Source organism: Macaca fascicularis, chromosome 3 (assembly GCF_037993035.2).
Source record: "Macaca fascicularis isolate 582-1 chromosome 3, T2T-MFA8v1.1".
NCBI lineage: Eukaryota > Metazoa > Chordata > Mammalia > Primates > Cercopithecidae > Macaca > Macaca fascicularis.
Genome location: NC_088377.1, coordinates 78,119,999 through 78,124,942, shown reverse-complemented (window position 1 = coordinate 78,124,942; position 4,944 = coordinate 78,119,999). Strand labels below are relative to the sequence as shown.

Below are 4,944 nucleotides of genomic sequence, written 5' to 3'. Positions count from 1 at the left end.
ATTTTTTAATATAATATATTAACCACAGCACTGTAAACCAGAAATTTTTTTTAAAAATCAGAATCTACTTTTAAAGAGTTTATTCAAACAAAAAGCTGAGAATGTCCATTTGGGACACATAGACTCCAGAGAAAGGGGTTCAGTGCTCTTAAGTTAAAAGTTACATTCTTGCTTGTAGGCAGAAAAAACAAATGTTACAGGATTGCAATATTTTCTATGCAAGGATGGTTTGAGAATTAACAGCAAATTAACTAGTTGCAGTTTGTTTCCTTTTCCCAATGGCTGCCTTTCCTTTCCCTTTCCCCCCCTTTTTTTTTTTTTTTGAAATGGAGTCTCGCTCTATTGCCCAGGCTGCAGTGCAGTGGCATGATCTTGGCTCACTGTAACCTCTGCCTCCCAGGTTCAGCCTCCTGAGCAGCTGTGATTATAGGCGCCAGTCATCATGCCCAGGTAATTTTTTGTATTTTTATTTTTAGTAGAGAAGGAGTTTCACCATTTTGGCCAGGCTGGTCTCAAACTCCTGACCTCAAGTGACCCACCTGCTTCAGCATCCCAAAGTTCTGGGATTACAGGCATGAGCCAGCGTGCCTGGCCTTCTCCTTTCCTTTTTCCTTCCCTTTTCCTTTTCCTTTCCCTTTCCTTTCCATTTTTCCCTTCCCCTTCCCCTTCACTTCCCCTTCCCCTTCCCCTTCTGTTTCCCTTCCCCTTCCCTTCCCCCTTCCCTTCCCCCTTCCCTTTCCTTCCCCTTCCCCTTCCATTCCCCTTTCACTTCTCCCTTCCTTTCCCCCTTCCCTTTCCTTCCCTTCCCTTCTCCTTTCCTTTCCTTCTCCCTTCCTTTCCCTTCCCCCTTCCCTTCCCTTTCCTTCTCCCTTCCTTTCTCTTTCCCTGTCCCTTCCCCCTTCCTTTCCCTTCCCCTTTCCTTTCCCCCTTCCCTTCCCCCTTCCTTCTTCCTTCCTTTCCCCCTTCCTTCCCTTCCTCCTCTGCTTCCTTTCTCTTCTCTTCCTTTTTCCTTTCCATTTCTCTTTTACTTTCCTTTTCCTTTTCTTTCTTTTATTTTCCTTTCCTTTCTTTTTTTTTTTTTTTTTCACATCAGACAGGTAATGTGCCAACATTGAGCGAGGCGCATCTCACACAAGAGCATGAAAACCCAGTTATCCTGCTTATGAACTACAAAAGGGTCATTTTCTTTTCTTTGCGGTGATTTTTTTTTTCTTTTCAACTTAAAAAGGTGTATTAATATTCCATCTTAAGACAATGTGGTAGCCATGAAGTCTGTGTAAGAAAGGTAAGAGAGAAATTCATTTATAATGATGATCAGCAGTGACGTGAAAAGGAGTCTTCCCTGGCATCCGTGAGTCCTTTACAACATTTAGAAAACTGTGCAGATAAGGAAGAAGAGTAACTTATAATCAGGGAAAAAAGGTTACAGCTGCCTCAGGTATAGCTGCCTGCCACCTGACACAGACCCCATAATCATATTCCTTTAAGGCTCAAAATAATGAGTTCTAATAGCGTGTGTGTATTTTATATATATATATTTTTTTTTTTTTTTTAGATGGAGTCTCACTCTGTTCCCCAAGCTAGAGTGCAGTGATGCAATCTCAGCTCACTGCAACCTCTGCCTCCCATGTTCAATGATTTCTCCTGCCTCTGCCTCCTGAGAAGCTGGGACTACAGGAGCATGACACCACCACGCCCAGGGAATTTTTGTATTTTTAGTAGAGATGGGATTTTGCCGTGTTGGCCAAGCTGCTCTCAAACACCTGACCTCAGGTGATCCCATTGCCTCAGCCTCCCAAAGTGCTGGAATTACAGGCATAAGCCACTGTGCCTGACTACAGCTTAGATTTTGAATAACTGATTTCCACAGTGTTTTAGACATGTTTTTAGAACACCACCCCACATTTAAAAGAAGTTCATGACATTGTATAAAATGATTAGAATCATAATATTGTTTTGCAGAATGAAAGTTGATATTCATTGAAATAACTTAATATTACGACCAGGTAGTAACTCTAGACCTGAGATTAAAGACTTTGGGATAGGAAGACAGAGAGCAATGTGACTAATTATATGTTGAATCAATCATATTTAGGATAGAAAATGTAACTCTATTTTTTTCTAAAAAGATATAATCTTTAAGCAAGATTTTAGGCCCCAATACACCCAAAAATTCTCATGAAAAATAAACTTAGGTGTTTCATTTTCCAGATACAAAATTCATATTGAATAAATCAATCTTTTAGAAATCTTGCACAAAATAGAAAAAGAAGAATAAGAATGAAATAATAGAATTGCTAATATTCAGAAAGAATTTAGTCTTTTTAAGAGACTGGGGGGTAGGGTCAGACACTATACTAAGTTTTACGTATATTAACTCACTATTCACAACACTTCCACTAGTGAGGTGCTATTATCCTGCTTTCATGAAGGTGGAAACTGAGGCACAGAAGGCAGGTGGTGTGGCTCCTGAATCAGAGCTCCTGAAATCCTATGTCCCTTCCACATAGACCTTCATGAATGTGTCTAAAATTAGAGTACAATTGTCATCCAATGAAAGACTTGTTTTCTCAGAGGATGAAATGTAAGAGGTAGAATGAGAGAGTGAGGATTTGTTAAGGGGGTTGCTGATATTCTTATCCGGTACTTTTTAGGGAAGGAAAACACCACCAGTTACCCAGTGAGTTATTTTATTTTGCATTGAGTTTCTGGTCAAACCTTGGTGGCTGTTTGCTGACAGGGGCTTCAAGGCTCAAGTCATTTTGATACTTTCTTCCTTTTGCATGATAAGCACACTTTTATTACTAAGATAGAAACTAATGACAGTTTTTCTCTTCTGGAAATCTTTCAATGAATTTACTTCATTTGAAATTTCAAATATTTGAAATACGTTTTTTAAACTGAGATAGTCTCTCACATATAAAATTAAAACCAATAGAAAGCAAAACTAAGATCTCAATTTCATTATGATTTTGGCGTGAATTTGGTTTGCAATAGTTGTATCCCTTTTAAGTGAAAAGTATGGCATCAAATAAAAATCATGTCTTGCCTTTCTGGACATAAATAAATTAGAAGTGAGCTAAAATTGCTGAAATATCCATTAAAAAATGAGAAGTACTCCTTTTCTCAGGAAAATCAAAGCATTTTTTTTCTTTCAACTAGATAATAAAGACACTTAAATGAATTTATTTTAAAGAGCTTACTTTCAATATGAAACACTTTTTGTTAAAAATAGTAATATAGTGATTTAAGTCAATTTTGCTATTAGTATTCAAGGTCAAAAATATTAGCAGAACTGCAAAGAAGAAAGATTTAACTTACCTGTCAAAAATATAAACTTTACCATGGAAAGTTGCTTATTACGAACTGGTTTGAAATGTTGAGACATTAAGCATATGTTTAGTGGTGCTTAGCATCAAAAACTTGCAGGCAATCTGTTCATGTGAATTGTCTGTTCAAGACTTTGGGGTGATTAGACATGCTTAATGAGCAATGAATTTAAGGGAGCTTTGTTAAGCACAAAAAGTGCACTGGTCAAGAGGTCTAATTGACGAGACATGAAACATTTGGTCAGAAGTTCAATACAGAGATGGATTCATTTTCAACTCAGTTTGATCTCTTCAGTTCTGCTCTTCCATCTGGGGGATTCTGGAGAATGTGTCCATGTATCTCTGCACTAAAAAAGGTCTGTTGTGGCCATGTTGAAAGGAAAATTGACTAGGAGAATTAATTAATTTCTGTGTACAAAATGACAGACATTAAAATAAGCTGGCTCCTTTTTCTCCATTGAAAACTCTCAACTTACCTCTCATTGACAATAGCTTTATTTAAAGCATGTTAGTTTGGATCTTCCACAATGCATTTTGAACATAAAAATTAAATTCAAATGAAAGTATGTACCAAAAAAATCAACTCGAGTTTTAATTCTGCCATTTAGTAGCTGAATCATATTGTGTAAATTGCCTAACTTTTAAAACAATGCAAAATTCATCTATAAATTGAAGATTCCATCATCTGTGAGGATCATTCCAACCTTAGAATTCTATAATCTATTTGCTATCTGTGAGACTGGAGATAATTTAACTTCTATGAGTTTGTTTTTCCAAGATTGAAGGCTGTGTGTGTCCAGATCTAGTCAGGACAGCAGAACTGGCATTACAGACTATTCACAGGAGATGTTGAATGCAGGTCATAGAGATGCAGGTATTGAAAGGCTGAACACTCAACAAAGGGACTGCACAGCTGAGGTTTGGACCTTTAAGGAGACCCATTTTGCATCAAGTACTCAGAAGGTCAAAAAACAGGCATGGGAATCAGCCACCAAGGGATCCTTGCCAGGAACTAAGACACAGGAAAGAAGTGCCTTATTCCCTTCTCTCAGCTCTGAGTCTCCCTCTCAGGTCTCCCACTGGCCGCAAGAAGTCAGTTGGCAGGGAGTGTGGGAAGTGAAGCTTGCAGCACCCAAACCCAGCCTCACAGAATACACCAGAGTGGGTTCGATGCTGAGAAAAACTGAACCAACAATTGCATAAGGGGAAGACATGTCTTTTATTCAATGAGTCCACCTGATGATTAATATTCTGAACACTGGGCCCTTGACTATGGTGATGATGACGGGCTGAGTCTGAAAAGAGAAACAGCGAAGGGAGATGGGGTGGCAGAGTTTTACAGGACTTGTGTAGGTAGTGGAAAATTACAGTCAAGGGGTTGTTCTCTGGTGGGCGGGATGGGGGTTCACCAGGTGCTCAGCAGGGAGCTTCTGAGACTCATTGTCCAGGAGAAGGAATTTCACAAGATAATGTCATCAATTTAGTTAACTCTTCTTCTTGAATTGATGCCTTTACTGTTATGTAATGGCCTTCTTTGTCTCTTTTGATCTTTGTTGGTTTAAAGTCTGTTTTATCAGAGACTAGGATTGCAACCCTGCTTTTCTTTGTTTTCCAT

General features: G+C 38.6%; 1 pseudogene; it reads right to left on the bottom strand.

The window, feature by feature from the left end:
- Window positions 1-1,087: 1,087 nt before the first annotated feature.
- Window positions 1,088-1,179, bottom strand: LOC123572693 (small nucleolar RNA U13; annotated as a pseudogene).
- Window positions 1,180-4,944: the final 3,765 nt, after the last annotated feature.